At 33.3% G+C, this 12,030-nt stretch overlaps 1 protein-coding gene across 2 annotated transcripts in view; it reads left to right on the top strand.

Annotated features, from left to right (window-relative positions):
* Positions 1-11,047, top strand: part of SLC25A48 (solute carrier family 25 member 48) — a 90,685-nt gene extending 79,638 nt beyond the window's left edge. The window contains exon 8 of one of the 2 annotated variants that reach the window (XM_074213508.1): positions 8,548-11,047. The gene's annotated coding sequence lies outside the window, so the exon portion shown is untranslated. The remainder of the gene's footprint in view (positions 1-8,547) is intronic. The other variant, XM_074213507.1, reaches the window with a different exon arrangement.
* The last annotated feature ends 983 nt before the right edge of the window (positions 11,048-12,030 follow it).

Here is a 12,030-nt window from a genome sequence, read left to right as displayed (position 1 = left end):
GAAAAGCATGAGTTGCATTCTCAGCCAATATGGTGAATACAATATAGGTCACTACTTAAATTTTGAGGGAAGTAGTCATAGAAAGAAAACTGGGCTAGAAATTAGAGCACCTGCATTCAAAATCTGCTTCTGACACTTAGAAACTTATGTTAAGCAATTAGCTTAACTTATCAAAGTCTAAATTTTCTCATCTACAAAATGGGAATAATACTACATGCACTACCTGGTGTGGTTTAGAAGAAGGAAACTGTGAGGTTCGCTACAAATGAATGCCACTGTAATGATCACTGCACCTTTAAGGGAGAGGTACAGGGGTTTGGACCAATTCTATACTAAAGTACAGCATATGTCATAGAAGTGTAGATGACACAAAGAGAAGGGAGGGCATAAGCATTTTTATCTACCTTCAATATTCCAAACATTGTGCTTAACACTTTACAAATATATTTCAGTTAATCACTCTCAAGAAACTAATGAGGTAGGCATTATCATTATTCCTATTTTACATTTGAGTAAACTGAGATTAAGTAACTCGAGGCCACACAGTCAATAAATATAGAGCCTGAATTTGAACTCAGGTCTTCCTGACTTCAGACCCAGTACTTTATTCATTGTGTTAACCAGACACCTCTGGAAATGATAGCAAACATAATGGATACAAGGTTAATGGATCAAATCAGCCTTGGACAAAACTTGTATACACTGAAATCGGATATAGTCTTAGACTTGGGCACAGAACATCTCCAAGTTGGTGAAATTGTGGTTTTATGGCAGTCATTCTGAAAAAGACTGGGATTTTAGAGGTCTGCAACCTCACTCAGAGTGAGCAGTGTGATGTGGTATCCAAAAAAATAATCAATAAAAAATAGCAAAAATAGCAATCATGGGCTACATTAAATGGGTACAGCTTCCAGGAACAGAGATGATTGATTATTCTTCTGTCCTCTGTCCTTGTCAAACTGATCCAAAGAATACCATTCAGATCTGAATGCTACAGTTAAAGAAGAATATTTATAAGCTGGAGAGGATGAGGATTCAATGAAAGAACTAAGAACAATAGTCAGGGAGGATAAGATAGTTTTTTTTCAAGTTTTTGAAAGTTTATCATTTCGAGGAGTGTTTTTTTCTTATTTTGTTTGGTCCCAGAGGACAGAACCAGGAGTAAAGAATGAAAATTGGAAATTGATCAACTTAAGCTTGATATCAGGGAAAATCCTCACATTATCAAAAATATCTAAAAGTGGAATGGGCTGATGTTGGAATCATTCATCCCCCTTAGAAATCATCAAACAGAAGTTGGTGGATCTCCTGTTGAGAGTCTTGTAATAGCCCTTTATGGTTATTTGACCCCTGAGGTCTCTTCCACTTCTCAAATTCTGTGATTCTGGATGGTTTGTTATTGTTGTTTTAATTAAATGAGATTTACTAATTTATTTGTTTGTTATTTGATCTTTTTCATGAAACTCTATTGCAGCAAAAAGTTCTGGGAAATTTAAAGTTCTAGTTTATTGGCATCTATATTTTGTGCTGATCTTAATGCAGAAATAAGAATTTTTTAAAAACTTTAAGAAAGGGGTGGCTAGGTGGCATAGTGGATAAAACACTGGCCTTGGAGTCAAGAGTACCTGGGTTCAAATCCGGTCTCAGACACTTAATAATTACCTAGCTGTGTGGCCTTGGGCAAGCCACTTAACCCCATTTGCCTTGCCAAAAACCTAAAAAAAAACTTTAAAAAAAACTTTATTTAACCTAATTTTTACTCTTAATATATATGAGATAGCATGACCTCATTAGTAAATATCCAGGAATGGAGGTCAGAGTTTAAAGTGACTAAGTTTATCTAAGTTGTCTAAGTTTATCTAGGTTTAAAATGACTATTTTTTTTTTATCATAGTAGACTTATCCCCATCTGGTCACTTAATTTCTATACGCCTCAGTTTCTTCACCTATAAAACAAATGTATTGCTGTAAGTAATAGCTACCATAAGAGATTTTTTTCTTTCTATTCTACTTTGCATATAGAAATTCTTATGGTTCTTTTGTTTGGATGTAAATCTAGAATTTCCAAAAAATAGTAAAATGAGGGGATTAGATATGTCAGATTCCTTCCACAAATATATGATTACATTATCTTATCCCAAACTGTTTTCAAACAGATTTGTCACTGTACTCCAGATATCATCTGCTTCTATATGTAGATACACTAACTTACTTCTTCAGCAGAAGGGATAAAGTTAACTACAAAGTAGAAAATCATTTAATTTTGTCTTTCAGAATGAGAGCTTTTGTCCTATGATTAGCAAGTAGTCCTGGGGGTTTTCTAAACAATTTATCAAGAGGATTTTGGGGGGGGAGAATTATAGTCTATTCAAAAGATCAGATATTTATAGTTAGAAGGGACTTTGAAAGCCAATGGGTCCATACCATTCATTATGCAGATGAGAAAATCTAAAGTGCTCTGATTCATAGTCTAGTCAACTGCAAAGTTCTGTAGGTTTAAAGCGGCAGAACATCATGATCTGCTTTGGTCAGGGCTTCCTTCCCACTGAAGACTTCTAACTGAACTGGAAATTGAACCTGAGACCACTTCCCACTTCTGGGGCCAGATTCATGCCACCACTGCTTGTTTCTTGTTTCTTGGTCACAAAACCAAAACCCAGCATCACTCTGAGTCCTTACCTCTAAATATAGAATTTCCTCCTTCAACTTGGAGTATGAGTGACAGAGCTTCCAACTGGCATTCATTTGTAACTCCTCCACAAGTTCATCTGCCAGTGATCTTAGCTGCTTCCAGGCAGTCAATAATCTCAAGAGACAAAAAATCTCAACAGACATTGCCTCCTCAATCCAGGGCCAGTGCTCCATCTACTCTATATTACTCAGAATGGGGAAGATATACATCATCATAAGAATTTGTCCTCAAATAAGTTATTTGAATTTGTTGGTTGACCTCACTACCCACAAACCAATTAATCATTTAGCATGTATTTAACATGTTCAGCCAGATATCAGAGATGCCAAGATCACCCATTGTGTCTTGGGTCATCACTTGACTTTTGTCCTAACAATGAACTTTGATGACTCTGGAAGAGAGAGAGTGAAGGTTACTGACTTTGTGCATCTCTGCCTCACTTAAATCCAATTCACTGCAAGTGATGTGATGTCATTGATCCTCTTTGAAATTGAAAGATCATCAACAATTTATTAATGCCTACTTTGTGCCAAGAATTCTATGAGGCAACATGTTTGGGCCTCAGTTTTTTCCCTCTATAAGTGAGGGGATTGGATTAGATGAGCTGTGTGAGAAACCTTTAGAGACAGTATAATATAGTAGGGAGAACACTGATTCTGGAGTCAGAGGATCTGAGTTCATATCTTATCTTAGAAACTAGCTGCGTGATGCTAGGTAATTCATTCAGCATCTTTTCTTCTCTACTCTCTATAAAAAAGGATTGTAGAAAACCATAAAGATAAAAGAGAATAGTATGTAGGAAAATCTTTAACAAGTATAATTGTGAATGTTAATGTTAATGAGATGAACTCAGCTTTAAAACAATAGAATAAGAGCAGTAGGTGGTGCAGTGGATAGAGCACTGGCCCTGGAGTTAGGAGGACCTGAGTTCAAATCTGGTCTCAGATACCTAATAATTACTTAGCTGTGTGACCTTGGGCAAGTCACTTAACCCCATTGCTTAAATTTTTTTTTTAAATTAAAAAAATAGGGGCAGCTAGGTGGAGTAGTGGATAAAGCACCGGCCTTGGAGTCAGGAGTACCTGGGTTCAAATCCGGTCCCAGACACTTAATAATTACCTAGCTGTGTGGACTTGGGCAAGCCACTTAACCCCATTTGCCTTACAAAAAAAACCCTAAAAAAAATAAAAAAATAAATTAAAAAAATAAAGTAGAATGTATAAGCAGAATCCAATAGTATATTGGAATCTTTAAACAAAGACATAATTAATAAGAGACTGAAAACAAATTATTATATTTTAACTATAATAAAAGAGACAGAAATAAGAAGCATATCTTAGATAAGGTTTCAAAATAGATTTAATTAAAAGTCATAAATAGGAAACTACAGTTACTAAAAGGTTGCATAGAAAATGAATTAATATAATACTAAATATACATGCCCCAAATGACCTAACATTTCACTACATAAAGGAAAAGGTAAATGAATTAAAATGAGAAATAAACAGTAAAAGTATGTCAGTGGGGATCTCAATAGACCCCTTTCAGACCTAGATAAATCTCACTCAAAAATAAATTAGAACTTACAGACCTGATTAAAATTTTAAGAAAAAATGATATATTCCTCTAACAAGTATTAAAGGAATAGAAAAAGGAAAACATATTTCTCATCTGTGCATGGTATCTTTACAAAAATTGATCATATATTAAAGCATAAAAACCTTAGAGACAAATGCTGAAAAATAGAAATATTAAATACATCTTTTGTAAACTAAAATGCAAAAAACAATCCATTTAAATAGTCACTGAAAAAAGAGAGACTAAATAACTTGAAACTAAACAACCAATGGACAGGAACAAATAATAGAAATGATAAATAATTTCACAAAGATAATGATAACAATAAGACAATATAACAAAATATTTGGAATGAAACTGAAGTTATCCATAGGGGGAAAATTATATTTCTAAAATATTTGCTTTTGGAAGCAAAAAAATCAAATAATCAAATTGATTATGCAACTGAAAAAAGTGTACAGAACAATTAAAAAATCCAATTAAACTTTAAAATAGAATTTTTTTAAAATAGAAATTTTGAAGAAAAAATAAGACAATAATAAATTTGAACAAAAAATCAATAAAACTAGAAACTAGTTGGAGAAAAACACAATAGAATAGATAAACCATTAGATAATTTGATATGAGAAAAGTAATAGGAAAACCAAATTAGATGAATTTACCCCAAAGAAGAAGAAATAAATGAAATCATTGGAAACCAATTTTGCCCAATTTTATTATGATCTATTAAAATTAAACCCTCTAAATGAATGGGTAAATATTTATACAACAACAACCAGAAAACCCTACTATAGTTTGATAGAATAAGAAATAAAAGAATTAAATAACCCAGTCATGGAAAAAAAATTGAACAAGCCTTAAGTGAAATCCCTAAAGGGAATTTAAAAAACAAAGCAAAACCAAAATAATAGAACTAGATAGATATGTGAGCAAATTCTATCAATCCTTCAAATAACAAGTAATTATAATATTACATAAACTTTTCCCAGAAAAAATAGGAAAAGACAGTTCTTACCAGATTTCTTCTATGATACAAATCTGATCTTGATACCTAGGGAAACAAAACAAAACAAACAAAAAAAAAGGAAATGAAACTAAAAATCAACTTCCTTGAAAAATATTTATGTAGATTTTAAATGATCTAAATATATTACCAAGTAATAATTCTCAAAAAAAATCATCAAATGTACACATAGAAATTCTGAAGTGTTACCTCACAACTTTCAGATTGATTAAGTGAACAAAATAGAAAATGTCAAATCCTATAGGGATTGTAGGAAATAGAAACATTTAAGCACTGGTGAAACTGTGAAATGGTCCAACCATCATGGAAAATAATTTGGAACTATTCTCCTAAGGTTACTAAATTCTTCCTACATAGTAATGCCACTACTAACTTCAAAGAAGTTAAAGAAAGAAGAAAAGATTCACATTTAAAAGAATATTTTAGCAGCTCTTTTTAAGGTAGCAAAAAACCCAGGAAATTTAAAAATGCCCATCATTTAAAGAATGACTAAACAAATTATGACATATAAATGTGATGCAGTGCTACTATACAATAAGAAATTATGAAGGGGATAGTTTCAAAGAAACCTGGAAAAACTTCTATGAACTTATTCAGAGTGAAATGAGCAGAACCAGGAAAGAATGGTCTAAATAATAGCCACATTGAAAGGATTAACAATTTTGAAAAACAGCTCTGATTAACTCAGTGAACAACTGCCATTCCAGATGATTTATGACAAAGTATGCTACATACCTTCAGAGAGAGAGAAGTTGGGAATTCAGGATACATATTGAGACATTTTTGGATGTGATCATGCAGAATTTTTTTCTTGACTATGTATATTTGTTATAAGGGTTTTGCTTATTTTTAATTTTTGGTTGAATAAAGGTAGAGGTGGGAGAAGGTAGATTTTTCTTTTTTAATGTGAAAGTTTTTATATTTTTTTCAATTTCATGTCAAAACAATTTTAATTTTTTTTCAGTTTTGAGTTCTAAATTATCTCCCTCCCTCTCTGTCCCCCTTCTTGAGAAAGGCAAGCAATGTGATTATGATATGATATACAATCATGCAAAAATATATTTCTGCATTAGTCATAGTGCAAAATAAAATACAGACAAGACCCCCCCCAACAAACAACAACAATAAAAACAAACAAGGAAAATAAGCAAATTAATTTTTAAAAAGTATGCTTCAATCTCAGATTCCATCAGTTCTTTTTCTGGAGTTGGTTGGAATTTTCCATCATAAGTCCTTTAGAATAGATCCTTAAATTACTGAGAATAGCTAAGTTATTCACAGTTGGTCATTATACAGTATTGATGTTACTATGTACAATGGCCTCCCAGTTCTGCTCACTTTACTTTGCATGAGTTCATATATCTCTTTCCAGGTTTGATTATTAATTTGTATTCATGAAATTAATTATTAATTCTTTTAAAAAATCTATTTTTTAAAAAGAGGAAAAAATCTGCATATGAAAAGCAGAATTAAAATATATTTGCTACAGTGAGTAACAAGTATGTTCTTATAAATGCATTTTGTTATATTGTCTACAACATAGAATCCACAGATGACACCATGGACAGAATTCTGGGCCTGAAACCAGGAAGATCAGAGTTCAAATCCAATCATTTGCTAGTGTTATAACTCTAGGAAAGTCTTTTTTTTTTTGCAAGGCAAATGGGGTTAAGTGGCTTGCCCAAGGCCACACAGCTAAGTAATTATTAAGTACCTGAACCCGAATTTGAACTCAGGTATTCCTGACTCCAGGGCTGGTGCTCTATTCGTTGCACCACCTAGCCGCCCCTCTAGGAAAGTCTTACTCTCTATCTGCCTTAGATTATTCAGCTGTAAATTTGGTATATTGCCAACACCTATCTCTCAGTCTTGTTGTGAGGATAAAATGAGATATTTGAAAAAAGCACTTGGTACAATACCTGGTACATAGGAGATGGTTAATAACTCATCCTATAACTCATCCTATAACTGCCCATATTTATTCAATTTTGCAAGAAAGCCTCTTTTTTTCTTTTTCTTTTTTTTTAAAGATTTTTCAACGCAATAGGGTTAAGTGGCTTGCCCAAGGCCACATGCCTAGGTAATTATTAAGTGTCTGAGGTTGGATTTGAACCCAGGTACTCCTAACTCTAAGGCCAGTGCTCTATTCACTGTGCCACCTAGCCACCCCAAGAAAGCCTCTTAAAGAATGTACTTCTTCAAAGTTGTGTTCTCACTGATAAATTTTTTGTTCATTTTTTTCATAAAAAAATTAGTCAAACTTTTTTGAAAAAATACATTTCCATTTTATTTTTTGAATAAATTTTAATTGATACATTTAGCACTTGCATTGTGCAAAATATCCCTCATTTCTCTCCATCCTAGAGAACTATTCCATAAGATTAAAAAACTGGGCAATGGGTTCAGCAAAACAAAAAACATACTTAAAAAACTCAGCTAAATTTAGTGTTCCCTACAAATTCATCTCCATCTCTACAAAGCAGCAGGAATGAGATGCCTTCTTCTATTTCTTCTTTGGCCAATTTTGGATCATTAGAATTTTGTAACAATCTATTCCAAAGGTCTTATTTTTTATGTTCTTTCCCTTTGTGTAATTTGTTGTGGTCCTCACTAAGTACCTTGCATATCTGAAAAGTGCAATTTATTAAATTGTCAGCACCTGTTCACCTTTAATTCCTGAATACAAAAAAAATGACTTGGTAGACACTTCTTCAGGTTGTGATTTCACTAAAGAAACATTTGCCCAATTTTTAAAGAAATCACTCAAAGTTTGTTGATCTAGGAAAATGATATATATTTTAATTTTATAATTTTTTGAAAGTTTATTTCTTTAGTCAAGAAATTTTGTGCTTATATAACCAATATATATATATATAGGAATCATTTTACTAAATATATATATTTAGTAAAATGATTCCAAGAAGAAATAAAGAAAAAGAAGAAATGGAATAGATTGGTTATGAAAATGTTCATTTTGGATCATAAAATCAGAAATCTAGAATTGAAAAGAATCTCAGAAGGCATCTAGTCTAGTCTAGATTATTTTACAGTTGAAAAAACTGTTATGAGTGATTTGCCCAAGGTTATATAGAGTCAGAGGCTGGATTTGAATATGGGTCCTTTAAGCCCTGAATATCTACTCTTTCCACCATATACTTTTCTTTTTCAAATAGAAAAAAATTCAGAAGATCCTCAAACTGAATTATTATCTATTTTTCTTTTTCATTTTCCTCCTATTCCTCATTTTTTTCAGGAGTGATGTTACCTGAGCAAGACTTCCTACTCTTCTGAGCCAAATCACAGACTGCCCTCTGAAAATGGAGACTCTGAAGAGTTGTTTATGGATCATACACTTCCTCAGTTAAATACTAGCTCCTTTCTGACTTGCACATTTGCACCATTTATGACTTCAGAGAGATATTCAACAAACCAACTCTTTAATGATCCTTTGTTCATAATTTTTAAGCACTTCGATTACTATTTCCTTGACTGAATCAAGGAATAAAACATATGATCAATGGAACATATTTCCTCTCCCTGAAGGGAAGTATTACTTACATTCATTGATTCTTTATCTGATATGGTTGCTGGGTTAAATAAAGGGTCATTTGTGCCAAGGTATGGTGGATCCAATTCACTATAACTTTTTTAGTTTTTTTTTTGTTTCTTTGTGGACTTTTAGTTTTCACTGTGATTTGAAATAAAACATTTAAAAGTCTACACAGATTATTTCTTATTGTATTGTCCATAGTTGCATATTTGTTTCTAGAACCCCAAAATCCCTGAGCAGTGAAGCCTATTAATAATTTGCTTAGATACTTTAGCTTCAAGGAAGCTGTTAGAGCTTGTAAATGTTTGTGCCCTTGTTTTTTGCGATTCTTATATCTTTCTATCTCTTAGTTTTACTTGAATGATTCTAAATAACTATTCAAAAGTTATCATTGACAGTTCTCTTAAGTGACGGCTGAACATTTGACAAAATGGCACTCTAGTTGAAGATATATGTGAATTATTTGATTGTGTTCTCTAGAATAAAGTTCTTTTAATCTATTTTTTTTTAAATCCTTCAGGCAAGAAGAGAATTAGATCTGCTTTCTCCACTATATTCCAACCCAGGGTTCTTCTCTACTTATTTTATACTGGATTATTCCTCAGAGAAATTGTAATAGCAATCATTAAGTCAATCAATTACCCTAAGTCAATCAACTAGCATTTATTAAATGCCTACTATATTACAGGGATTATGCTAAGCAATGGCAAGAACCAGTTCCTGATCTCAAGGAACTCATAATCTAATAAGGGAGACAATAAATAAACAACAAGTTTATATATAAATATATGTACAGGTTAAATTGGGAATGGTTCAAAGGGAAGGCACTAAAATGAGCATTGGAAAAGGTTTCTTACAGAATTTAAAGCATTATCAGAGACTTGAAGGAAGCCAGGAATGCTAGAAGGCTGACATGAAGGAGAGCATTCCAGACATGGTGGATAATCTGTGAAAATACTTGAAGTTGAGCTGGAGAGTCATGTTGTCACTAGGTCAAAGAGTATTTGGAGGAAAGTAAGGTATGAAGCAATGGAAAGGTTAAAAAGAAAAGGTTATAAACGACTTTGAAAGTCAAAGAGAACTTTATAATTGATCCTGAAAGTGACAGGGAGCCACTGGAGTTATTGAGTAGAGGAATGTTGTAGAACTGCACCTTAAAAAGATCAATTTGAATGCTATAGAAAATAATGAGCAGACATTTCAGAAAAACCTGAAAAGACTTGCAAGAACTGATGCAAAGTAAAATGAGCAGAACCAGTAGAACATTGTACATTAACAGGATCAGCTGTGAATGACTCTTAGTTCTTCCTAGAAATACAATAATCAAGCAAAGGACTCATGATGGAAAATGCTATCCATGTCCAGAGAAAGAAGTAATGGACTCTGAATGCATATTGAAGCATACAATATTCACTTTTTTTTGTTTTTTTTCTGTTTCTTCTTTCACAACATTACTAAAATTGAAATTTTTTTTTAGGTTTTTGCAAGGCAAATGGGATTAAGTGGCTTGCCCAAGGCCACACAGCTAGATAATTATTAAGTGTCTGAGACTAGATTTGAACTCAGGTACTCCTGACTCCAGGGCCGGTGCTTTATCCACTACGCCACCTACGCCCCTGAAATATGTTTTACATGATCGCACATAATATAACATATCAAAGTGCTTGATGATGATGATGATGATGTTTGTTCTTTGTCCTTGAAGAGAACATGACATCAGGGAGGTGATGCCATGACAAGCACATGAATAGGACTTGAGTGGGGGAGGGGAGGGTGTATGGAAAGACACCAACCTAACATTCTCTTCCAGAGTCATCTGGGTCCAAGTGGTCAGATATGAATCAGGATGACTTGAGATGCCCTGGGGAGAGTCAATCAGGGTTAACTGACTTGCCCAAAGTCACACAGCTAGTAAGTGTCATATGTCTGAGGCTGATTCAAACTCCCATCCTCCTGACTCCAAGACCAGTGCTCTATCCACTGTGCCACACTTACCATTTTAGGAAGAGGTGAGGGAGGGAAAAAATGTGGAACTCAAATTCATGTAAAAATGAATGTTAAAGATTATATTTACATATAATTGGAAGAAATAATTTTTATTGATATTTTATTTGTTTTCAATTATATACAATAGTAGTTTCTACCTATCATTTTTTGTAAAGTTTTGAATTTTACAATTTTTCCCCCACCCTCGCTTCCCTACCCCCATACCCCCACAGAAGGCAGTCTGATAATCTTCACATTATTTCCATGCTATACATGTATTGAAATTGAATGTGTTGAGAGAGAAATCATATCCTTGAGGAGAAAATAAAATATTAGAGAGAGCAAAATTATGTTTTACATAAGACTATTTTTAAAAATAAATTAAAGGCAATAGACTTTGGTCTTTGTTTAAGCTCCACAGTTCTTTCTCTGGATACAGATGGTATTCTCCACCACAGGTACTCTAAAATTGTCCCTGATTATTGCATTGATGAAATGAGCAAGTCTATTAAGATTGATCATTACCCCCAAATTGCTGTTAGGGTGTAAAATGTTCTTCTGGTTCTGCTCATTTCACTCAGTATCAGTTCATGCAAGTCTTTCCAGGCTTCTCTTAATTCCCATCCCTCTTGGTTTCTAATACAACTATAGTGTTCCATAACATACATATAACACAGAATGTTCAGCATTGCCCCAATTGATGGACAATCACTTGATTTCCAGTTCTTTGCCACCATAAACAGGGCTGCTATGAATATTTTTTGTACAAGTGGTGTTTTTACCCTTTAGAAATAAAATTTGCAAAAAAAAGGTCATTTTGATAGTTACATGGAGAATGATTTGTAGTAGGGAGAGATTTGAGGCAAAGAGACCAATCAGTGGACTATTACAATAGTTCCAACATGAGATAAGAGGGTCTTAGCAAAAACATTGTTAGAGAGAGAAGGGGGTTTATATATATATATATGTATATATATATATGTGTGTGTGTGTGTGTGTGTGTGTGTGTGTGTGTGTGTGTGTGTGTGTGTGTAAATATGCAATGTTTTGAAGGTAGACATGATAAGCAACTGGGTGGAGCCAAGATGGCAGCAGGAGAACAACCTTTCTTAGGCATTCTCTCCAAAATATTTCAAAAACCTTAAAATTATGAGTCTAAATTTTTGAGAGACAGAACCCACAGAAAGATCCAATGAGGCA

This window comes from Macrotis lagotis, chromosome 1, assembly GCF_037893015.1.
Source record: "Macrotis lagotis isolate mMagLag1 chromosome 1, bilby.v1.9.chrom.fasta, whole genome shotgun sequence".
NCBI classification, from domain to species: Eukaryota; Metazoa; Chordata; class Mammalia; order Peramelemorphia; family Peramelidae; genus Macrotis; species Macrotis lagotis.
This window is presented reverse-complemented; position numbering and strand designations above follow the sequence as displayed.